Genomic DNA, 26877 nt, shown 5'->3' on the forward strand with positions numbered 1-26877 from the left:
AGTAAGCCAGCGGCATAAGCAAACAAGGAAAAGAATCGCTTAAGGAACTTTGAATCACAGTATGTATGCTGCAAAACTTAACAGGATACATTTTAGGATACAGAATTATTTTTAAAATATATTAAATTACATTTAGTTGTCAGATTCTTAATAGTAATACTGGTATTCAGGATTTTCTTAAGCCATTACACATATACTATAAGAGCAAATAAGTAATAATGTTAATGTAATTAGGGATCAAAATTGCCATTACAAGACAGTGACACCAATATAAAGTCCTTTAATTACATTAAAAAATCTTTCATTAGAATCTGAAATATCAATATGAATTCATGATTTTTTTTCTTAAAATAATGTGTATTTTCTAGCACCACCTGCTGAAAAAGGCAGAGAAACAATGACAAGACTACTTATTGCACACAAATTGTGGTCTCTAAATACCATACCTCCATTAAGAAAACCAGAAATCTTTGGGGAAAAAGGCTGGTTCCAGGTCTGAGGCAAGAAATGTACAAGACGTGACTGGAACATGTTACTCCAGAAAACAAGAAAGCTATTGAAGAACAATGAGAGCAGATATCACTTCAAAACTAACATCAGAATAGGGAAGATTAGATATCACGTGCCTTCTGATATGATGTACTGAGAAGGACACAACATCACTTATGTGGCCATTCTTGCCAAAAATGTATATAACCTAAATCTAATCACGAGGAAACATAAGAAAAGGCCAAATTAAGTGACATTCTTAAAAATAAGTGGGTTTGTATTCCTCAAAAATGTCAAGGTCATGAAAGACAAAGAATGAAAAACAATTTCAGATTAAAAGACTAATATAATATGTGCTCCTCAGATCCTGAACCAAAAAACAAACAAAAAAGTTCCTCTTCTATTACAAATAATATTTGTAGGACAAATGATGACATTTGAGTAAGATTGGTACCTTACATGATAAGAGTACTGTGTCAAGATTAATTTCCTCATCTTGATAACTACACTATTGTTAGAGAACGTCCTTGGTTTTAGGAAATATCTGATAATGTATTTATAGGTAAAGGGATATTACAAGTAACTTTCAAGTGGTTCAGGAAACAGTATGTGTAAACATGCATATACACATACTAAGAGTAACAGAAAGAGTGAGAGGGAGAAGATGATGAGCACAGAACAACTTTAACATTTGGGAAATCTAGATGACAGATATTGGGAACAACTTTGTCTTTTGGCAAGATTTTTGTAAATCTGAATTTTTCTCAAAATAAAAAGTCTAAAAATAACTAATGGGAGTCAGGTCAAAAGGACACAGAAGCACTTTGGGAGGTAGAAGATAGCCATGGTGGCCCCACGTGGTGTGCTAGAGCCTGACTGAGACGAAGAGGACATCCGTGGTAGCACAGCAGCAGCAGTGGGAACACAGATACATACTGACTGATAACGGGAGCCAAGATTCTCACTGTCAGATACACATTCCCATGTATAAAACAGATAAACAGCAAGGACCTATCGTATAGCACAGGGAGCTATATTCAATTTCTTGTAGAAAGTTATAATGGAAAAGAATCTGAATATATATACATTTATATACACATAACAATAGCTTTGCTGTACACCTGTAACTAACATTGTAAATCAACTACACTTCAATAAAAAAATAAAAAATTTTAAAAGTGAGAAAAAAAAAAAAAAAAGATTCTCACTGTTACAGACAGAAGTCCACAAATAAAAAGAGGGCAGAAACTAGGGTTAACTTAAGGTACCAGACTGGAATCTGGAGGTATGGTGTCAGCTCATGGTGTATTGTGTATATGCGTTTCTGTATGCACATATATGTATACGCACATGTACATGTATATATACAGGTAATTCCTAAGCTCTGCCCACAAGGCTTTGGGAGCAGTAACATCCAGTAACAATGAGTTCTCAAATCTTGGGTTACTAAATACTACCATTCTCCACTAAAAGGAAACAGAGCGTCTTGCTTAAAAGTCTGAGTCCAGAGCAGGGGAAGAAAAAGTACAAGGTAGGCCTGGAACTTCCATCTTGTACTAGAAAGTAAGGAAATACTAAAAAAAAAAAAAAAGTGAGGGGGAAATGTCAAAAGGACATAAAACCCAACATTAAGGGGGTTCCACTGGTTAAATTTGGGGGAAAGTATGCATCAAAATAAATGATAATAATGGTCTATAACCAACTAAATAAAGTAAGAAACCATGAGTCTACAGTGAAATAAATATACTATAAAATGTTTTAAAATCTGTAAGTCTATAATACTCCTTTAAAAAAAAAAGGGGGGGGTCAATCACCATTGGAATACATCAACATACCACTTCAAAGATTTATAAATAAATAAATGAAACCAAGCCCTTATCCTGTCTTTCTTGAACAAATGATATTTTAGGTAAGTGGGAGAACCTGTGACCTCAAAATATGTCACTTTGGCATGTGAATTATTTTGAGCTGAAGGCAATCAAGACCCAGCAGACTCAGGAAAAAATTTTATCTATCCCCTAACTACCTGAAGAATTTAGATAGGGGACGTGGGCCAGAAAGAGCTATTACCAGAGATAACTTTTTATCTGAAAGACACAGCCATGGCACAGCAAACATCCAGTTACCAAACATCTGCTCTTCTTATTGTCCAGTGAATTACCCTCCTTCCCTTTAAAGCCCCAGGCCCCTATCCCATTCCTTAGCTCTGGACAGCATAAAAGCCTCAGTTGCCCAACTTGCCCTTGGGTCTCATATCTTCAGGGCTCCTGTACATCTGAAATTTAATTTAATATTTTTCAAAATTGTTTTTCTCTTGTTAATTTGTCTTATGTCAATTTAATTATTAAACCGAAGAACCTACAATAGAAAATTTTCTCACTCCTGCATAATGCAAGCAAAGAATTGATGGCAGAAATCTCTTAACAGAAAAACTCCAACTACTAAAAGCAGAAGAAAAAAACAAAACAAACAAACAAAGAAAAAAACAGAATATTATCATCACTTTTTAAATAATCCCTAATAAAATAAAGAATTTAGGGAAATATCATCAACAAATACTATAATCATAAGGTGACAAGTTAGTAGGAAGCCTTATAATGGAGGGATCAGGTCCACCCACTATCAGTGGAATAAGTTCACACAATATGAAGCAATGGAAAAAATGTAACATCATCTATTAATTGCACTTACCTAAAAAAGCAAACTGAATCTAAAACAAGACATTAAATCTAACTAAGAGTTGTCAGAAAATACACGTGTTAGTGGAACAAATTAAAGACCACCACAAGGCTGGCTGGGGTGGGGGGCGGTGCAGGAATGCAGCAGGAATAGGAACGGGGGACTGTTACAGGATGTAAAAGACATGATACATATGAGTTAAAACTATATGCATCAATTACTGGTCACCAGATATTTGCATAGAAAATCAGTAGAATGATGCAAGGAAAAAAAATATGATTAAAAGAGAAATAGCACAACTGAAACAAAGAAGCTTTATGTTTATATGTATATACATATCTACACTCTGCTATTATAAACCAGAAAATGTCTTAGAAAAATTCTCATTTAAAAGATATAAATTAGAGCACTGAACTTTTTGGATTCAATACTCAGACTTTTTCTGTCTGCCCTATTACTTTCAGCTTAACAAAGTTCAATGGCTGAATGTTAGAGGTCCTTTATCACCAATCAGATTCTATACTAAGTAGGAAATTATTAGAAAAGGGATGGGGGTGGGAAGAAGGCACACTTCTATTCACTTATAGCCTGTGCAACATAATAACTACCTAATTGTTAAAAAGCCTACTACCCATTTCCCTTGGGGTAAAGTTTCCATGCATCAGTAATAAAATGACTAGTAACCATGTTGATTAATTAGGCCATGCCCAAATCCTTAGGTTGAAGCACTAAACTAAACAAAAGGTTACTGTAACAAAACTGCTCTGCTTTCTAGCAATTCAACTAAACTGACATCACAGTGGGAATCTCAACCAAACAGAATGGCATTTTATACAAAATTACCATCACAAGGGGAGTTGAACTAAATCATTTTGTACCTATCTTTCAAACTGTCACTGTCTTAAGAGGCAACAAAGTAAAGAGGCAAGACCAGACCTTAGAGCCAAGATTTTATAGCCAGACAGAACTGGATTCTGATCCCATCTATATGCCTCCCACTTAACAGCTGCATGATACCAGGAAAATTACTTGAATAGGTCCTTTTCCCCATCAGTCAAATGGGATAACACTACCTCTCCTACAGTACTGTGATGGGGATTCAAAAAGTTGCTAAATACAACAGTTTAGCACATTGTCAGGCTACAATAAGCACAGGTGATGGCTTTAAAAACAAACAACAACAACAACAAATTATTCAAATTAAATTGCTTCCATTAGCTTCTTCCCCACTGCCTACAAACATGCTCAAATTTCTCCCAGATAATTTTTAAAGGCTCCCTATACACCATGTCCCTCCTGCACAGACCCCAGCTACAGCCTTCAGCCTTCCTTCTCCAACTTTCACAAACCCCAACAGAGAATAGCCTACACTCATTTTGTACACTTCATCTATTCAATCTTCAGTCCCACTGCAACTGACATCTCCACCCACTAGTGCACTGAAATCATTCTGGAAAAGGTTACTAGTGACTTTCCAATTACTTTATCCAAAATGTTTTTAGTCCTCTTACTAACTTCTCGGCAGCCTTTAAAACTGGTCAAGTCCTCTCCTGCCACAGCTTCTGCAAATGGTGGGACACACACCATCCCCTACTCACTCTCTTATGGTCACTCCACTCTCTGGAACACCTTTCCATGCTCTTTCTCGGCCAAACCGTTCACTATTGATATACTGCAAGGTTCTTTCTGTGGTTGTCTTCCCTCTACACCAGGCACAGACACTATGGGAGATTTCATCCACATTGGCTTCAACCGTCCTTACCAATACCTCAGAAATACACAACAAGGACCTCTCATTCCTGAATCTAACTCCAGTAAATCTCAGTGCCTACTGGGCATAGCCATTTAGACATGATCCTCACACCCAATAGAGACAAAACTGAATCTAAAACTTAATAGGGATAAAGAGGAATCTTCCCTCCAAAATCTGCCCCTCTATCCCATAGTCTCAATCCTGGTTCACTCAATCCATCCAGTCTTGTTTGTCTTTTTGTGGCTGACACTGACCAGTGTTAATCCTTAAAGAGCTTACAGGTGTAAGAGGAATACGTACACAGGTGGTTATAATACCACAGGCCAGGTGCTACAACAAAGGGAAGCACAGACCACCACGAGAGCCTTTAGAACAGCGGGATCCAATCTTTAAAGCGAAGAGGGAAGGGAGAAGGGAGAGAATCTCCTACACAAGCTCTGCCCTCCACTGCAAACGTCAGAATCCTAGGAGGCAACCTGAGCCCTCCTTCGCTCTCCACTTCTGCGTGGATGTCAACCGTTGTCTATTCCACTTCCTGAACATCTTTCATATCCATTCTCTAATCTCCATTCCCAATGTAACTATCCTAAACTACTCCAAGGGTCTTTGGTGATTTACCCAAGACAGCTCTCAATTCTCTTGTTTTTCTTGGCACCAATGCTGTCGTTTATTGTGCAGAATGAGGGAAGAGGGGTTAGTGGGTTGTGGGGGTGCTGCTACCCTGAATTCTCTTCTATACAGCTACAGAAAGACAGAAATTTTCTAAACACAAAACTGATCATGCCATCCTATTCTATTTTTTCTTTTTTTCTTAATTATTTTGTTGTTGAAGTATAGTCATTTTACAATGTTGTGTTGATATCTGTGTTTCCCTTGCCAGTCCCACTAGCAGTGGTGTTCTGAGAGACATCCCAGGAGATAGGTCCCTGGGGACCCAGACAAGAACCTGTTTTCCAACCTTCAGCAACTACAATATCAAATCTCTTTCTGCTTAAGTTAACCAGGGAGGTGTCCATTATCTGTAATTGAATCAGGACTGACAAAATTATCAATAAAGTAACAATGGCAAGTGGGAAAGAAACCTGGTATACAAATACCAGATGTAAATCAAATAAAGGTTTTATTCCTGTCTATTTGCCTTTTGCCAGTAATCCCTTCCAATAATCAGTTCCTTGTGTATTTTAATAAAATTAGCTCTAATTACTCAAAAGTCATTTTGTAGTATTGAGTACAATTACTAATTGAGCGATTTAACAAAGTAGCCAGCCACCTGCAGCTATCTGCTCTTCCCGGCCTACTATAGGAGAAGCTCTCAACAGCCTTTTTCTTAACCAGTTTACCAGATACTACACAATATCTCTGAAAAACACCACTGCTGCCCACAACATAGGTGACATGAGTAGGCTGACACCTATTATATCTAAGTACCAGTTGAAATGCATGCTTAGCAATCAACAGTGCTTATTTCCAATCCAGTTTATGCAAACTGTGCCATTATGTGATATGATTAAATATTATACAAGTAGATGAAGTGTGAATACAACAATGTTATTGTTTCTACAAAATTTAAGTTGAATCTTTTGGAAAGATCCAGTAAAGATGAGGTGGTTTGAAAAAAAGAAAGAAAAAAGGATGTTCGATGAAGTGTGGGAAGTGCAACAGCAAAAGATTAGGGGGGTAAATGGATTTGTAAAATCTAGAAGGATTCTGGCACATATTACTTCAAGTGCCTTAACTCTCACTCTACTTGAAAAAAAAAAACAGAAACTGAAAGTGGTACATGCTGTATTTTGAGTGTATTGTTTGTGCGAGAGAGGAAGTGTAAAATTCTAACCTTTGCTCAAAGAAAAGTCTTTGCCTTACAATAAAAGAAAAGCAAATGCATGCATAAGTTTTAAGCAGAAATAAAATAGATGTATTTTTCTTTCTGGTTTACATCTTTAACCAAAATTAAAAAATACTCAGTAACTAATGGAAAGAACCACTCTGTGACTTTATAATACAGGCACAAAAATAACATAAGGTCACAATTTGTCAAAGTCCTGCCTTATAGCTAAACACAGTCATTTCCCTTATCTCTTCCATGCTGCCAAGCCCTCCATCCCTGCTTTGGGAGAAAGTCAAATCAATAAGGGAGGTTAACTTAGGGTTAAAAAAAAAACACAAAGCTGTGTGGGTTTATTTCTCATACTTGATGTTACTGTAAACAGTATTTCTTTAACCTTTGCTTCAGAAATAATTTCAAATTTACAGGAAAGTTGTAGGAATAGAAAAACAAAACAAAAACCACACACACACACACACACACACATACACACACAGAAAAGCCCTGTATACACTTAACTGAGATTCTATTTAGTTTTTTACCCTCTTTAACAGTTTGTGTTCTCTCTCTTTCTCACACACTCACACTTTATATATATATATATATATATATATATATATATATATATATATATATATATATATATATATATATATATATATATAATATATATATATATAATTTTTCCCCCAAAACCATTTGAGAGTAAGTTGTATACATCATGGCCCTTTCCCTCTAAAAATTTTTGTGTGTTTCCTAAGAACTGAGATCTCCTTCTACAGAGACATTAGAGTTTTCAAATCCAGTAAGTTTAACATAGATATAATACTGTGTTGAATTTCTGTGTTCCAATTTTGTCAAGTGACCCAGTAATATTTCTTACAGCATTTTTTCCCCTCCAGTTGGGAATTCAGTCTAGAATTAGGTATTGCATGTAGCTGTCATGTCTCTAGTATTTTTTTAAACTGGAATATTTCCAAAGCCTTCATTTCTCTTCAATAGCACTGTCATTTTTTAAGAATACAGTCATTTTGTTTTACCACATAAACATTTAAACAGGGAGGAGGGTATAATTCAGTGGTAGAGGGTGTGCTTAGTGTGTACAAGGTCCTGGGTTCAATCCCAGTGCCTCTACTTAAAACAAAAACAAAAACAAAAACAAAAAACCAACTTTAACATTAAACATTTAAATAGAATATTTAATTGTTTTAAGTAGAACATTTCTCATTTCAGTGTATTTTTTTAAGCAAGGTATTTTGTCTTTTGTTGTGGGTATACAAAATGTTATTAACCTTTAAACTGATCTCATATCTACTACCCTGCTAATAATCTCATTTCCAAAAACTGGTCTATAGATTATAATGATTCTATTTAGATTATTATGTGAAAATTATCTGAGAAGTTTTTTGTTGTTTCCTTCACAATGCTTATTCCTTTTATTTCTCTTTCTCATCTTACTGACCTGGCTAGGACATTTCAGTGCTATGAAGAAGTGACCGTGGAATGTCTTATTATTAAGGGCATACTTCTAACCTTTACTCTTCAGAATAATGTTTACTATGTACAGGTACCCTTTAACAGGTTAGAAGAGTTCTGTTCTATCCCTTTTTCTAGGAGGTATTTTGTTTAGTTTTGAGGGGTTCTTGGTTTTGCTTTTAAAAGAATTTTATCAAACGCTCTTTCTGTATCTGTTATGATGGGTTTTCTCCCTTATCTACTATTAAGGCAAATATCATTCTAATGTTGAACCAACCTGTATTTCTGGAATACACCCAACCTGAGGATGATGTAATTGTCACAACTGCACACCGTGGACTTCTCTCTGCTAATAGTATATTGAAGGTTTCATATCCTATCTTATAAGTGAGTCTAGTAATTTTCCTTATCCACATTGTCCTTGTCTGGTGCTGGTATTAAGACATGCTAGCCTAAAAAAAAAAAAAAAAAAAAAAAAGAGTTGGGAAGTGTTCCTGAAAAGGGGAAACTTGAGTTTGTGAGGGCTGCAATTAAGTATTTTTTGAATACTTTGAAGAAGTAGCCTGCAAAACCATCTGAATCTGGTATTTTCTTCGTGGTAGGACATATAACTACAGAATCAATTCTCTGAAATGGTATACTACTACAACTTCTTGAATCTATTTTAGAATTTATATTTTTTTCTGGCAAACTGTACATTCAAATGTATTCGCATAAGGTTTTCATGGTCTCATCTGTAGTTCTCTTTTCAGTTCTGACATTGTTCTTGTCCAATGTTTTTTTCCCAAGATGAGGAGGATCTATAGCTCCCATCATTCTCAAAAACATATCACACATGACCCCAAAAATAGTTAAGAACCACTGGACTAGATAATGGCCACAGAAGTGGGCTGAGCTCTGGCTCCATCAATATCCAGAAGCATGACCTCACCTAAGCACTTCATCTTTGTTAGTGTTAAGTCTTGGGAACCTTTAAACTTAGGACATTAAACAAGTTCACTGTTCCTAAATGCTGGTGGGCAATCGTTCCATCAGGTCACTGAAAAACATGGATGAAAGTGCTCTCACTTTTCATAAAATGAAAATTTTTTTTAATTTAATTTTTTGCTCTTAGAGAAAGCTCATCCTGCTTTTTGGTGTCTTTTGAACAGTAACAGTGAGTTACAGTAAGTTTGATAATTTTTATTTTGGAAAATTAAAAGTTGACAAGCCTATTTCAGTCCAAATTATTTTTTCAATCTGGGAACCAATAAACTAAATGATTTCTAAGGTCCTTAGTGAGCCCAGTGTTTTGTGTAAGAGAGGGAAGAGAGGGTGGAGGGATGAAAGGAACTGCTTAAATCAAGTCAATTAACTCATTCAAATTGAAGTCCTTATTTACTTTCCTGGTTTCCAACCTTTTAACTCTACAAGACCCCCAACCTCCACCTAGATAGATGAAAATTCCAAATGTAACATTCTCAACAAACAATTCTCTTAAGAAACATGACTTCCAATTGGAAGCCATTCAATTGGAATTTGAAATTAAATTGGCAAACCATTTTAATTTCAAATTCTTCAATTTGACCTTTAAGATAACTTGTCCCTTCATTTTCCTCCAAAACACAAATTTTCAGACTTTTTCTATCTCTCCTAAATCATTCATTCATTCAAGTGATAAATCTGTTCCTATAACTAAATAAGATTAATCAAAGAATTTGCCTTATAAAATTATTTAACTTCAAAGACCTGAAGGCACTAAGAAAGAAAGAAAAAGAAACTTTCTTATCTTAGATAGGTAAAGATAAGAAAGCAATCTCAAAAATGCAAAACACAGGCACTTAAGACTGAAAAAGCCATACCCACTACAGAAAAGTTAATGAAGGGAGTCCACAAAGTCATCCTAAGACTCCTTCCAGCAATCCCTAAAGATGTGTCCAAGCAAAAGAGCAAGACTCTGGACCACTAACAGTAGAGGCAGCTAACATTTAAGAACTTAACCAAGTTCTTAATCAAATTCACCAAGAGGTTAACAAACTCATTCAAGGTCACATAGCTTTGAAAAGATAATTTCAAATTCTGCTGTGGAGAATTAAAAGGTCAGGTAAGTGGAAAGGGAGGCTCAGGTGCTTGAAATCTGCTTCCACCTGGCTCTAGATGCAGAAGCCAAAGGTAAAAAGAATTCTTCCAGGATAGCTGCCTAACTGGACCAAAATCAGAAGGAAAACAACAGTAACAAAGATTGGACAATTGATCAGGAATTCCTTCCAACAGAAAGTGAAAATCCAGAAGAATCAGAAATCGTAGCAAAGTTGACAATCCAGGCAGTATGTACTTCAGAATCGAATTCAAGGTACACACACATACATAAATGCTATAGAAGTTCCTGGGGAAAAGACCATAGATGGCCACTGTGGGGACAGGCATAAGGAAAAGATGAGTTTGAAAGGGGGCCTTAGGTAAACGGGACTGGAGTCAAAAAACGTGAGTAATCCCTCCTCCTATGGGAGACAGGGAACACACAATAACAATGCTAACACAGGAAAATTAATTCATTTAATCCTCCCAAGAGCCCCAGCCCTACAAGATAAGCATTCTGTAAGTGAGGAATTAGAAGCCCAGAGCAGTGTTCTCAAACTTTTTGGTCTCAGGACTACTTTATACTTACAAAAATTATTCAGGAACCCAATAATAAGAGCTTTTATTTATTTGGGATATAGTGGGATATATGTTTACTAAAACAGAAATTTCTGAATTATAAATTAAAAGATAGATTTAAAATCCCCATATGTATGAAACTTTAAAGATAATTTTAAATTGTTCATGGGTCAAAGTAACAATGCTTCTCAAACCCTGCTGTGTGTGTTTTAAATTAAACCAAGACTTTTTTTTTTCCTTCTATGCTGAAACTACTCTAATATAAATAATCTGTCTGTAATAAGCAAACAATCACACCCAGTTTTTAATTCTGGCAATTTCATATTTTTTAATATTAAATGTACCAAAGCAAGACAGAACTGCAAGCCCAGTGAACACCCCAAACACAGGGCTTTAAACTGTTTTTAAGTTGTATTCTGGGACATTATTTTAATTGAAAAGTCTAGGATGGGTTATATATTTATATTCAAGCCCGTAAAAAGAAAATAATTTGCTTAGGTCTCCTCCCTTAGTCTCACTCTATTATACAAACAGCACAACTATAATTACCTATAAATTTATAGATTAAATGAACAATTAAGTAAGTGTGGCTTCTTTGGTAAAATAACTAACTTTTAAATAATCATCAACTACAACATCAACAATAATTTTAGCATCAAATGGTAATTTGTATAGAAAATTATTTGAATACGAGAATAAAAATCTTTTCTACCTATGAGAACTATGCATCTGACTAAAATCCCTTAATCAGGGGGGAAACCTTGACATACATGTATCAATAAATGGCAACAGGAAGGTTCACAAACAGCAGCAATTCAAAAGAAGAAATCTGTTTATTAAAGTAGTTTACAGTATTTCATAAAAGCAATTTCCCACATTTAATGCAGGAAAAGTGTCATGTAAGATCTTATGATTCAATTTATCACAGGTACAGAGAAGACAAAGAAAAAGTAAATATAAACACCGGCATAATGGTAAATACTCTTTTATAAGAAAGTAAAATTTTAAATTCTAAAGTAATATGAATACTACTTTTAGTAGAAAAGTACCTGACAGACAATGATCACAAGGCAGAAAAAGCATCACCCTTAGCATTAATTTTATTTTTTTAAGAATAGAAAATCCTCATTTAAAATGACCAGTATCTACTTTTGGACCCTCCTTCCAAACCTACTATTTTTAATTTGAAGCCAAAAGTCATCTCTAATCTGTGTATCAATAAAACACCTAATGGTGGAACAAAAATGCTTTAAAAGTCATGAACAATGTAAAAATCATTTTTTAAACATGCAAATTTAACCTATCAGATTATGAAAGATTTGTGACTCTTACGAAAAGGGCTAAAAAGAGAAACTGAACAATTTTCAGTAAATGTGAGTTAAGAAAAAAAAATTTTTAATTCTGTTAATTTCAATTTTTAGGAAAATTACACTAAAATTTGGGTCCAGAGAGACCCAAAAAATTGTGCAATCAATGCCAACTAATATTTCTTCTTGAACAGAAAAAAAAAGATTCTTCTCCTATGACTAAGAACTTAGAAACCTGATGCACTTTTGCAATCCCTATTATTATGCAGCAGGGCTGATAAGGGACATAGAAAACAAAGAAAGGAATTTCAAGTCTCCAAAACTTGTATTTCACTTGTGATTTCCAAAGAAGAGCTTGCTGAGCTTGGATAGTCGTTCCTGGGGAGCCTGGGAAGGAGGAGCCACAAGGGCTGCCTGAGTCTCCCAGGTCTGGATGCCCAGGACCCACAGCACCTGCTGTGGCTTCTTAACTACCACCCCCCTAACCCCACTACCCCTGCCCTCGACCTCTTACCGACTTCCAGACTGCGCCACCTAGGCACCCACGGATTATCCGAGCCTCCATACCCAGGGTGGAACATAAGTCGCCACCAGCCCTATGGTGAAGCCCCCCATAACTTTTACATCTGAGATTACCTAAACTAATTGGCCTATCAGAACCCACCAAATGTCATGTCCGTTAGAGTAAGTTTCTTAGTTTCGAACATAAAAATTACACCCAAAATCTGAACTATTTCGAGAACATATTTAAGTGCAATTTCGTATGCAAACTGTGAAATTAAATTCCTAAAGATTCACAAATCACATAAGCCATACACAGTATCAACGATATTGGAAAAAAACTGTTAGAAAACATCAGACACAATATTCTGATGGTCCTTGCTTTTTTCATTTATTAATGAATGCAAGAAGCACTACCTTAAAGAATTTTGACAATCTATACACTTTTTGGTAACTACCTGTCCAACAGACCAAACTTGAGGGATAGAGATTTGCTAGATCTTCACCCTATATGCAATGTCTGGCACAGTACCTTGCCCAGGTGTTTGTCGATCATTTATTCTCTTAATCTTGATACCAATACAGAGCTTCCTTGACATGCAAATACATCTAAAAATATTTTCAATGTCTGTTAGATGAGTTTAATGTCCCTCATAATCTCAAATATTTAACCAAATTATAATAAACACAAATACAATCATGATACAAGTATAAAGGAAAATCATGACACAAACACAAAGGAAAAATCATAATCTGTTACTCAATGCTCTTACTGATCATAGAATATGGTTTTAATAAATATAAGGCCAAACTCTGATTAATGTTCACTAAAATGAACTCTACCTGGGCCACATTTCATTTCTTTGACCCATAATTTTTCTTTGTTGTTAACAGCAAAACAAACATCTCCATTTGCCTGCTTTTTTAGAGACACAGACCATCTGCACAAGTTCCTTCAATAACGCGATACTGAGAGCTATCCTCACTGACAATACTTTGAATAACATCTTATTAATATGAGCCTTAAAAAAAAAAAAGCCTTGCATTTCCTTGGTTCTTTACTGTGCTTTTTACATACACTACTTCATTTTCAGTCTTAAAAGTTTTCTGTGATTATTCCCATTTAAGAAATGATGAAAATAACGCTCAGAAATGGAAATTCCTTTCTTAAAGTCAGACAGCAAGTAGTAAAATGAACTGACTGCATGCTAAGTGTCGACCAAATATAACTGACCTCTTTGCTCCTACCTCCAGCTACGACACACACATACACACACACACACACTCAAAGCCCACTAAATTAAGAATAAATCTGCAGCACCAAGCCCAGATGGCTTCGCAGAATTATGCTTGATTTTTAAGAAACATAATCCAATATCATTTAAGCTGTTCCTAAGCACAAGGAAAAAAATAATAAGCTTTAAAATCCCTTAAGAAGAAAGCTGAAAATGGGTAACAATACTTGACAATCGGCTCACAAAAACTGCAAAACAATTTTATTTAAGAATATTGATGGGGTGGGGAGCATATAGCTCAGCAGCAGAGCACATGCTTAGCAAACATGAGATCCGGGGTTCAATCCCCAGTACTTCTATTAAAATAAATAAATAAATAAACCTAATTACCATCCCCTGCAAAAAATAATATTGATACGAATTTTTTTTTTAAGTGAGCAAGTCAAGTCCAAAAGCACATTAAAATAATAAACCATGACTAAAAGGCTATTCCATGAATGGAAGAATGGTTCAATATGTATACATTTGTTACATAATTCTTTGAGTGTGTGTTGAGTGTGTTTGTGTATGGGTAAGTATATCTGAACATACACATGTTCTCTAGCTTTGTTCACTAAGAGGGTATGGGAGCAACACCTCAATATCAATAAGCAGCTAGATTTTGGCTTCTAAAAATTTGGGATAGGGAAAGTTCAAGATGAGTCTGAATTTCTCACTATGCCTGAAAGGAAGGGAGTGCTCAAAGAATGATGGGACATGTCAAAAGGACAGAATCTATCTTAAAGTGTTCCCATGGGCCAAACCTATGAAAACTAAAGTATCAATATGAATAATAATATTAACAGATTATAAGTCATTGAATAAAATAGGAAACCATAAATTCAAATTGATAAAAGCAAAGGAATAAACTGAAAGCTCAATAAGGAACAAATATTTACATAGTTTTTTCAAACAAAAAGAATAACGTTGGAGCAGAGAAACAGATAACTCTATCTTAATCAAGCAATCAAAGTGAACATTACCAGCAGTAAAACAAAATGAAATTGTGTGCCACCTGGTAAGATATAATTAAAAGAATACAGCATCATCTCTGTGATACTCTGTGCCAAAGATGCCTTGAGAACATAATCATGAGGAAACATCAAACAAACCAAAAATTAAGGGATTCTCTAAAATAACTGGCTTGTAATCTTCAAAGGTGTCAATATAATGAAAATCAAAGAAAGACTAAAGGCTATGTGAGACTGAAGGACACTTACTTAAAATACTGGAAAACAAGAAAACACAATGCATCATTCTGGACTGGATATTTTTGCTACAAAGAGTATTACTATAACAAATGGTGAAATGTAAAAGGTCTAAAGACTAGATAACAATAATTATCAATATTAACTTCTTGATTTTAATGGATATACTGAGATTATGTAGGAAACTGTCTTTGTAGGAAATGTACACCCAAGTATTGAGGAGTGATGGTGGCATAAAGGCAAATTTTTAAAGGAAATAGAAGTTCTTTGTACTAATAATGCAACTTTTCTAAAAGTTTGAGATTGTCCCAAAGTAAAAAAAGAAAATTATTTTAAAAAATACAAAAGAGTAAGTTTAAGAAATGTTCAAGATCCGTGTAAAGATATCTTTAAAATATCTTTAATAATAACTTTAAATAATTTTAATATTTTATAATTAAAATATTAAATGATCTTTAATAAAGAATCTATTTTAATAAAGAATCTAATAATATCTTTTAATTTTTAAATTAAAATATCTTTAAAATATTCTTTATAAGAACTTAAAAGAAGGGTATACCATATTTGGGGGCAGGAAAGCTTGATATCTTAAAGATATTTCTCTGTATTTCTCTATTATGTTTTTCCCAATAAAACCATTAACAGGTTTTTGGAACTTGAAACATTAATTCTAAAGTTAAATACAATGAGGAAAAATTACATGAATAACCCAGAAAGTTCTAAAAACATATTGTAAAGCCACAACAATTAAAACATTGAGGTAATGGTATAAAAATAGATCACTGTATAGGAATAGAATCAACCTAAACGACATTCAATTATTTTTAATTGAAAAAAAATTTTTTAAGTCCAGTTTCTTCTTATTTATTTACTTGGGGGGGCTTATTTATTTATTTTTAATGGCGGTACTGGGGATCAAACCCAGGGCCTTGTTCATGCGAAGCTCTACCACTGAGCTATGCCCTCCCCAGCTTAATGACGTTCAATATTGAACTGGTTAAAAAATTATCATACATACATACAATGCAATACTGTGCAATCATTTTTAAAAGAAGCTCTCTATATATTCATATTCTAAAAATAAGATCCAGTGGGGTGGAGGAAGGGGAAATTAGATGAAGGTAGTCAAAAGGTACAAACTTCTAGTTGTAAGATAAATAAGTACTAGGGATATAATGTACAACAAGATAAAGATAATTAACACTGCTATACGTTACATATGAAAGTTGTTAAGGGTAAATCCTAAGAGTTTTCATCTCAAGGAAAAAAAATTTTCTATTTCTTTGATGTTATGGCTATATGAGATCATAGATGTCCACTAAACCTATTGTGGTAATCATTTCATGATGTATGTACGTCAAATCATTGCTTTACACCTTAAAATTTTACAGTGCTGTCTGTCAACTGTATCTCAATAAAACTGAAGCAAAAAATCACATCCAAGTTACACTGTTAAATGAAAAAAGTATTCAAAACAGTAAGTATACATACTACCATTTGTGTTAAAAATGTATATATACACATATATATGGTTATACAGAATATTAGAATATGTCTGGAAAGCCCTACAAGAAACTGCTTTAACAATGGTTAATGAAAAGGAGGAAACTGCCAGTCTGATGGCCAAAGATGAGACTATGTGCTTTTTACCTATTTATACCTTCTAAATTTTACTTTGTTGTATACCTTGCATTGCCTTTTTAAAACAATTTAAAAAATTAATATATATTTATAAGTAACAAAAATAAACTTCAAAAAATAAACAAAAACAAATAAATAAAATTATCAAAAAGGAATGAAAAATGAATTTACCTATCTCAGGGCCAGATTCTTCCTGCTAATGAAAGCCTGAATTTTGTAGACTGAGCATTCGGAGTTAAGTAACCAAATTTTAGATGAGGGTTCCTTTGAAAGTTAAATAAATAAAAACCAAGTGGATGAGCTAAGCTACCTGCAAAGAAATGCCTGTACCATTAGTCTCCCACTCAAAGACCTGTGACCTTGCTGAGTTACAGAACATAAGCATAAACAGTAAGTGATGTTCAATCAGAGAAACAAAGGTATGTCCTCAGGACTAGAATTTAAACAAATGTCTAGTTAAAAACAACAACAACAACAACAACAACAACAACAACAACAACAAGTTAGAAGATGGAGATAAAGAGAGAGCCAAAGTGAAGGAATTTGTCTTCTTTAATCTCCTTCAACAGGAAAAATGTACCTGCAGGAAGAAAGTTCTGATGAACAGAGGTGAGTACTTTTAAGGATCAACACAAGCCCCAGCTGGTGAAAAACACCCTGTTCAGATTATTCCTCAATGCTACCCATCTCTATCTGTGGGATGGAGTCACCAAATAATATATGCTTTCCCAGGGACCAGGCTTTCTAAAAGAGACCAGTAGAGCAGACATGTACACTTTGGAATCAAGTTCTGGTTCTTCTTGTGAGTTTGATTAGGGAGTGATGAGGACACTAGTCCTCCAAAGCCTGATATACTCTGGATCAGCTGGAAAAGTTCAGATGTCTGTACCTACAATGCTGAAAATGAGAACATGAATATGAAGTCCCCAAAAAGTGCTGTCACTCTCTCACACACACACATACACACACCCCCCAAAAGGTCAAAAGGTCCTATGTGTCTGGCCAATTGTCCTTACTTTGATATTTCTTTCTAATTTCAAACTTTCCCCATTCCTTCCCTAGTAAACAGTAAATCAATATTTAGAGTATTTATTTTGTACGGCTATCAAAAATATTCTTAAATATTTAATCTACTAAGGCTTGAGTGTTAAGAGACTAAACAATTTCAAATATAGGTTTGGGAAACTGTACTGATGATTACACATTTAAACTATCACTGTTTCCTTCAATTTGGCTTGTAAATCCCAATATAAACACTTTTCAAATTTAAGAGCAAGACACCACCTACATACTAATTCATCCAAAACCCTCTCCATCCCTTCAATTCATGCCAGACAGCTGGGTTTAATAAGAGCTATTAGGACTTTCCAAATTATCGAGTCATGAGCAACCATAAGTGAACATTAATTAGCAACATGCTTAAGCAAGACTGGGAGAGATGGAATCCTATTTCAGCAAAAAAAGATGAAAAAAATAAAATAAAAGATGAAAAATAAGGCTTAGTAAACTTTGATAACTTAGGAAAGAAAAAGAAATGCAGGCTAGGAGCAGAAATGTGGATCACTGTGCAGGATAAAATGACTTATCATTAAGGTGGAATTTAAGTCCCACCTGGACAAGGGTCCCAAAACACAGCCACTAGAAACCTGGCCTCTAACCATTTTAATAAAAGTGATATTTTCCCTAGACCCATGGACACAGAAAACAAACTGTGGTTACCAGGAGGAATGGGGGTGCAGGAGAGACAGATTAGGAGTTTGGGATTAACAGATACACATTACTATACATAAAATAGATAAACAGCAAGGACCTGCTGTATAGCACAAGAAACTATATTCAATTTCTTGTAATGAGCCATAATGAAAAAAAAACTGAAAATATATATGTGCATATGTATATGTATAATGGAATCACTTTGCTATATACCTGAAACTAACATTGTAAATGGACTATACATCAATAAAAAAAAATTTTTTAAGTGATACTTTTCCTATTTGCAAATACATGTTAATGTGTAGGAAATTTGTTTTTTCAGCTGAGCCTTTCTGATTATAAATGTAATTAAGTTCACTCTCAAAAAAAATTTTTTTAATGAAGGAAAATCAAAATTACCAGTAATCTCACCACCACATTAACATTCTACTGTATTTTTTCTAAACATATACACATTTATAAACATGTTTACACATGACTGAAATCATACAATGTATTCAATCTGTATACCACTTCTTTCACTAAATATAGGTTTGGAATTACATTAATGTTTTTAAATATTTTTCCAAGTTATGAAATAGCACAGCATATGGTTCAGTTAAAATAGCCCTTGTGCTAGATACAGGGTATTTCTAATATTTAGTTAGCAAAACAGATAAGAAATCAGTATTTCATGGTGGCGCCAAACAGCACCAAGCCTTCCACACAGGAGTTCTGTAAAGTGAACTAATGAGAACCACAACTCTCGGGATCAGCTCCGTGATCTGCTGAACATGACACCCTGGCCCAGCCAGGCTCCTTAATTCATACATTCACAAATACTTATTGGCTTGCCTTGATCCCAGTGTTTTTCATTTGGGGAATTTAGTTTGGTTTATAACAATATGAGAAAACAAAACCGATGAGAGACCAGCCTTAAAGCACACCTGTAAAAGAGCTCAGAAGTAGGATGGAAGAGTGCTGGCTATTAGTGGCTCAGAGAAACTTGGAAGAGAAGACGTAAGAGAGTCAGGTGTAGATTTTTCTCAACCTGACCTTAAGCAACCCTCCTTCGAAATCAGGCCAGAACTTCTAAGCAGAAGTAGATTCCAGCAATAGCCATTTTTTAAAAGCTAAACTAGTACTTCCCATCAGACAAGACTGAGAATACAGCAATTGTGATTCAAAGAAGGGGGGAGGGGCTAATGGAAATAAAGCATTTTCCTTGTATTGCCTTACAGCTTTGCTGTTCAAACTGCAGTCTGCGGCCCTACCAAATTTATTCGATTATATCAATATTTTTATAATACATGATATAGAACAATAGAAAATATCAGAGTACAGCACAGGGGGCAAATAACTGTTTTGTGAAATTTGTGTCCCAGTTTTACGCACATGTGTGTTAGGTCAGGAAGGGCAAAATGTATTTGTTTACTCTGTGCTCTGGTTTTAATTTCAATAATTTGTTTCACGTATGTACAACAAACCTTTACTGAGCACCTATACTGCTGGTGTGATATGTGAATAAAAATACTTGGTCCCTGCCCTTGTAGAATTCTTACAGTTTAGAAATACACTGTCGAATAATCACATAAATATGAAATTATAAGCTGCCAAGTGTTACAGAAGGAAAAGTTTAGTAAATTAAGATAGGTTGTCATTAGGAAAGTTGATTTGGATTAGGGAAGAGATGGGGATGACAAGTCAAGATTCTCTGAGGAAGCGCATTCTAGCAGAGACCAGAAAGATGTATTTGGAAAGGAAGACGTGGAAGGAAAGTCAGCCCCACAGAAAACAGCACTTTCAGCAAGGGCCTGTATGTACAGTTTGGGAAAATAAGCCAGTGGGAAGAAAAAATAGATAGAACCATCTAGGTAAGGCTTAGAGAGGGAGCTTGGGCTAGGAAGAGATAAAGCAGGAATTTTAAATACCCTGAAGGCCATTAGAATGATCAATTTGCATTTTAAAAGACCACCGAGTTGAGAAGAGGTATCAAGGGGGCTGGAGTAGATACAGAGATGGTACTGGTGGAGACTAAAGGACTGATCCGGTATATACACAGGAAACAGAAGTGACAAGGCTTGGTGATGGTACAGATGCGAAGGGGCTGGGAAGTCAAGAGGTGTCTGGGATAGTTAATGGGATAAGATGCATGAAAAACCCAGAAAAGCAGGGCTGAGCAGAAAGATCACAATTTGGCTTATTACAGTTAACAAGTAGAGATGACTAATAACTAGAACTGGATGGAAATATAAAAATAGAAAGTCATCACCAAAAGGGTTTTGATGATACATTATTCTGCTCCTTAAATATTTACCTATAGTAATGTATAATACAAGACCAGAAGAGTCTAGGATGAAATTTAAAGTCTCTATGGAGCAGCATTTCATAAATACCATAGCAGCTGTGTATATGAAAATACACAGCAACAGTGTAACTGAGCATTCACACTCAAAATAATCCTGTCATGAAATAGTAGGGAATCACTTTTCATTGTGTTTACAATATGTTCCTCTTCTAACACAGTGCATGGCACACAATAGGTGTTACATTGTGTACTAAAGAAAATATCCACTACTAGGCAGAATAAACCACCCAGCAAAAACAAGATAGCACGAATAACAAGCAATTCTGCAATGAAAAACTCTACTATGAAACACACAAATGTACTAATAAGGACGTTTCTCTGGGGAAAATGGGAAATGAGTTATTTATCACAAACTTAGTTCTCATACCCAAAGAGATACTAGATTGTGTTCCCTAAGAATTAGTTTAATTTCAATACTAGAAATTCCATCCCCAGGCAACCAATATTAAGTATCTTCACCGTTCCCTAGAAGTCTCTAGATATGAGAAAGAATCAAACTGTAATAAAAACTTGATGTTGAAAAGCTATAGTAAAATCTTATCTATGTTATTAAAACAAAAAAGGTTAAGATGGCAATTATCGATGATTTTTTTCAAGTCTCCTGTTTCCAGATTTTCTAACACATGTGAATTTTTATTGTTTCTCCTCCTGTTCACAAAGGTCATACTGATACATAGGAGAAAAATCCAAAGATGCACATATACATGAAGGAGACAAACTGCCCATAATCCCATCACCCAGAAGTAACTAACCACTTTCAATATTTCCTGTGGAGCTTTTTCGGTGCATAAATGGAGGTGGAGGGCAAAGAGTGATTACACAACTAACAGTGTAATTGTTTAAGTCTGTGAAGGAAATTACAGGAATAACTAACTTAAAGTGACAACTGAGCTCAGTTATCTGAAGGATGAGATGAATCAGACAAAGAAGCACATGCCAGCCAGGATAGCAGTCTAGACTGAAAGAATAAGAACGTGATGGTGGTATCGAGCCCTGCCCAGCCAGGGAACTGGGGTGAGGGAGGAGACCGGCTGGGCAAAGCCTTGCTGAGACTTAGAGGACCTTATCCTCAGGGAAAGAATGATGGTGAGGCCACTGAAAGAGAAGCAAAGTAGATAGGCTCCTTAAAGGGATTGTTCCAACTGCTTAGGTGGGGAAAGCATTAGGCCCTGCAAGTGTGGACTTAAATGATCAGCATTTTCTCCCAAAGGGTATGAAGGGTAGGGACATGGGAATCTTTGGGAGGGGGAGGGGGGGAGTTGCAGAGAGAAAAAGACAATAATCCAATATTTTAAATTTGTATTTTAGGCCCCATAAACCTTTTAGATTGATAAGGATATAGAAAATACAGTGATTTTATGACACAACTCTCAAGAAATTCACACTAGAAATAGAGGTAGAGAGAGAAGCATTAAATATTTCTATTACAAAAAAGACCATATAAATTTTAAATGAAAGACCTGCATTAGATACTGAGTTTAATGTACCTGTTTTATCATATCTCTAATAAATATACAACAGATTTAAGTCAACATCGAGGGAATAATCATTATGATTATTATACATGAAGAAAGACTGGGCTAACTGATCTTAATGACATCCAGACAAGAAAAACACAGCACTGTACTCAGGACAAAGCCACACACAGAGAATTCTGCCTCCAAGAAATCGTCTTGGTAGTGGAGCAGTCAACAGGTCCCTCAAATGCCTACTATCCCTGTTTGCTCATTCATTCATTCAAGAGAAAAAAGTTTAATTCAGCAATTTCACTACTAGGTATATACCTAAGAGTGTTAAAAAAAAAAAAAAAGTCCACACAAAAACAAATTCATGAATGTTCATAGCAGCATTATTCGTAATAGCCAAAATGTAGAAACCCAAAATGCCCATCAACCAATGAACAGACAAAATGTGATATATCCATACACTGGAATATTATTAGGCCATAAAAATGAATAAATTACTGAAACTTGGGTAAACCGTGAAAATATTATGCTAAGTCAAAAAAATTTAGTCACAAAAGAGCAAATATATGATTACATTTATATGAAATGTCCAAAATAGGCAAGTCTACTGTGACAAAGCAGATCAGTCGTTGTCTAGGGCAGGAGAAGGGACAGGGCTTGAAAGAAATGAACAATAACTGCTAATGGGAAAGGACTTCTTTTTAAGGTGATAAAAATGTCCTAAAATTAATTGTGCAGATGGTTGCACAATTCTATGCATACACTAAAAACCATGAAAAAAAACCCACTTTAAATAAGTGGATTGCATGGTATGTGAAATATATCTGAATAAAGCTGTTACTAAGAAAGAGAGGGGATATTCTGAGCACCTCAGACACTATGGTAAATTGCTGGAAATAAATAAAAACACACACACAACCTGACCTAAAAGCTCTAACATTCTAATAGGGAAGAAACGCCAATCAAGGGGCAATTGGAAAACAATGAGAAAAGCAAATAATTCAGACTACCGCAGCCGCACCTAACCTAGCCCTGGATAATTTAGATGTCTAGAAGAGAACTCAATATAATAGATTTTCGTCCTAAAACTGAGGAAAATTTTTAAAATTAACTGCCTATTCAGCTTCTTAAAATCTTCAATCTTATAGAACGGTTAGTGGACTTTTTTTTAAGCAGTTGCGCACGTGCAATGTTTAAAATTTGTTTTTAACTTTAGAAAAGCAACAGATTACAGTCTGTTAATAAAACGAAACAAGTCTGTGATTTAAACGGTATTGCCAAGTTCGTGGAGTGCTGTAAAGATCATGCGCAAACTTTTCATAACACCTTAAATCGGAAGAAAGAGGGTCTTTAAAAAGCCGAAAAACCGTGTAATACATTGCAAAACAAAGCATGGGGGGTTGGGAGGGGACTAGCAAGGTAGGAGAACTTGACTAATGACCGTAAAGGAGAACTGAGAGCTACGAAGTAAAAATGGACCTTTAAGATTTAAAGCCACTAATTTTCAACCACACTTCGAAATTAGAATATTAGTAACTGTTGCCATAGAAACAGTGAAGCTGAGTATCCCGAAGTTAAAAATAAAAATTACTGCAAATTCAAGTGGGTGAAATAGGGCAAAGTTTGTTCTAAACGTAGGTGAACTGAGCCTACCAAGACACTTTCACAACAGTATGGGTGGGCAGACTGCAACTTTTAACCTACACTTCCGAAGCAGCGCTTGATAACCTCGCAGGATAATTTACCAAGTTCTTTAAAAAAAATTTTTTTTGAAAAAAAAAATGTTTGTCCTCTCTTCTCCAGGAGGAGGAACCAAACAAAAACCCTCCCTAGCACTGCCCACAACCAAAGCCAGCCCATGCAGACGTGCATAGTTGCAGCTCAGGGGAGACTGGCTCCGAGTTCACCCGGAAAGCATCCGAATCGAGCCCTGCTGGTTTCATTGGCTGAGCTCCGAGGAAAACCCCAAGCTCGAGACGGGAGCCCCAGCCTGCCTTCTTTCTTCACATCCCCACCCCACGCCACGTCCCATGCCTGGCATTCCACGCGACCTAATCCAATTCATATTTATTAAGCACCCACCATCTACACCGCTTCGTGGCTTAGAGGCACTACAGGAAGAAATGGCCCCATGCCGGAAAAACCAAAAGGACAGCCACGGAGACTAAGGACGAACCCAGGAGAGGGGCTGGCTGCCTAGGACGGGTGGTCTGGAGAGGAGCCACCACCCTCACCCCACGGGTCGTGATAGTCTCAGGGAAGAGATGGCACCAGGCCCGGCCTCCCCGGAATCAGCCGCAGAGCGGGCTGGAAAAGGAAAGGTAAGGAGTCAGCATCTCTGGACCACCCGCGTGCTCCCCTGCTCCAAGGAGCGCGACCCCGACTCCGGCCCCTGGGAGAACGGCAAGCGCGGGGACCGAACCCCTGAGAGGGCCGGGGAGGGCTGTCACTGGCTCCTGCCTCCCACCCCTGCGACCATGGCCGGTCGCTCTCTCCCCAGCGTGACAGTCACGGCGGCCGCGGACCGAGCGTCTCCGGCCCGGCGTCTCCCCTCCGCCGGACGCCGGCACCCCCTGCTGCCCTGCGCCGAGCGGGGTAGTGCGAAGAAGACCGCCCGGGCCCCTCCCCCACCACCCCCAACCCCCTCCCCGACTCCGGAAAAGCGGTTACCTGGCGCGCGGGCGGGAGCGAGGACACGACCCCGAGGAGGAAGATAAGAAGGAAAACGGTGACCTCCGGCCCAGGGAGATTTGGGAAATTTGGGAGACTTGTTCCGCACTGGGTGACAGCTGTTCGCTGCGCACGCGCACCCGGCCCCAGTCTTCCGAGCACTCCGCCGCTCCTCACCCTCCCGTTGAGGGGCTGGGAGGCAGCGGCGAAGGCGCGCGCACAGCGCCAGCCGGCTCTCCCTGCGCGAGGGCGCGCGCGCCGTCACATGACTGCTGGGGCCCGGCACTTAGTGGGTCACGTGAACTTCCAAACAGCTTTAAGGTGCCAGGCACCTTCTTGCTTTGGGCTTTATCTTCCCCACTGTTCTTAACCTAGGCTCGCTGCCGCGCTTCTTGTTTTCTGGAGACCGACACGTCCCCTTTCTCCCAGAAGGGGTAGACACTTGAGCAGAAGGAAGGAACAGGTGCACAGACCCTTGCCCGGAAACGCCTGCCGGGTTCCCGCAGGGCTGAACCTGATGGGTGTCCACGCGCCACACGTCGTCCTGGGCTCCGACGCGAGCCTATGGCGGCCTCCGGCGCGCGGACGTCAGTGTGGCGTTGCTATGGGTGGGGCCTCGGAAAGCCCAGCGGAGGCTGGCTGGGATGTTGTCGCTCGCTGCTGGGCGGCAGAGACAACATCTTATGGCCGGGGCTTCTGAGCCTCCTGACCGAAATTGGAGATCCCGAGTGAACGAAGGGTGTCTATCTACTAGCCTTTTAAGAGGTTATTCTCAAGCAGGAGGCTGTGTTGTTAGCCGAGGGGAGCGAAACTGCCCGGTATTCCAGACGCTTCCGAGGAACACGTCCGGCCCAGCGCAGGCGTGCGCTTTAACTGAGGAGACCTGCGGTGGCCCCAAGAGGAATTCGGGCAGGGGTGGGAAAAGGTCTCTCAAAAAGAGGGCAGGACAGCAGTATGGCCTGAACTGTAGTAACAGGAAGTGCAGGTGCCTCCGGACCCCTCAGAACCTACTTAAATTAGCTTGCTACAACTTGCTACTTCTGCGCTGTTCCTCTGCCTTCCAAGGTGTCAGAAAGAACCACACAGACCTTACTTAATTAAGCCTTTGTACTACCAAAGACAGATGGTTGAGCACCAGGTGTTTTGAGAAGCTGAACAATTTTTTTTAACTTCCTGTAGAGTTCCCAGCTGGGTCCCTTGTGGCTTTTCCCCTAACGTCTTCTTAGCTAAGAAAGATTGGGCAGAACCTTACGCTTCTGAGCACACTTGGGCTGTCTCATATATTGAGTTTTCTACTACAATACTTTTTAAACTATCTCAACAGGTCCACTTACCACACCCTTGAAATCTTTTCTTGCTGAAAGGAGCATTGCAAGGACAGGTGAAATACGGGTTAAGTAAGGTTAATGGGATTATTGGGCCACCGCATTTCTTTAATTATCAAATTAGAAACAAAATTTAGGCTGTATTACCCATATATGAACACATCTGAACTTGCCTAACATGTACGCTCTACTGGGAATTTTCCAAATGTATATATTATTATAATCCCAACTCTCCTTACAAGTCAATTGGATATGCTAACACAATAAATGTATTACAACATTCACTTAGGGCTTACTGTGAGCTCAACACTGTTTTAAGAGCTTCACCTATATTAACTAAATTAATCCTTACAATAATTCAGTGAGTAGGTATTATTATCTCCCTGTTACAGATATTAAAATTGAAATACAAGATTAAGAAATATGTCAAACAGCTACTAAACACCAGGGTCCTTAGGAAGCCATATGCTGTATTGGACTAGGAACCTAGTACACGAGAATAAAAAGTCTGGAAACCTGAATTCCAGTCCGTTTACAATTTGCAGATACAGGATATTGCACAAATA

At 37.1% G+C, this 26877-nt stretch overlaps 1 protein-coding gene across 6 annotated transcripts in view; it reads right to left on the reverse strand.

The window, feature by feature from the left end:
* Positions 1–26877, reverse strand: part of KDM4C (lysine demethylase 4C) — a 359368-nt gene that overhangs the window by 304822 nt on the left and 27669 nt on the right. Inside the window, exon 1 of one of the 6 annotated variants that reach the window (XR_010382646.1) lies at positions 24987–25701. The exons of 1 other annotated variant lie outside the window; for it this stretch is intronic. The gene's annotated coding sequence lies outside the window, so the exon portion shown is untranslated. Of the gene's footprint in view, positions 1–24986; positions 25717–26877 lie in introns of those variants that run through there. 4 more of the 6 variants (XM_064490230.1, XM_064490228.1, XM_064490231.1 and 1 more) reach the window with 4 other exon arrangements.

Source organism: Camelus dromedarius, chromosome 10 (assembly GCF_036321535.1).
Source record: "Camelus dromedarius isolate mCamDro1 chromosome 10, mCamDro1.pat, whole genome shotgun sequence".
Classification (NCBI taxonomy): Eukaryota; Metazoa; Chordata; class Mammalia; order Artiodactyla; family Camelidae; genus Camelus; species Camelus dromedarius.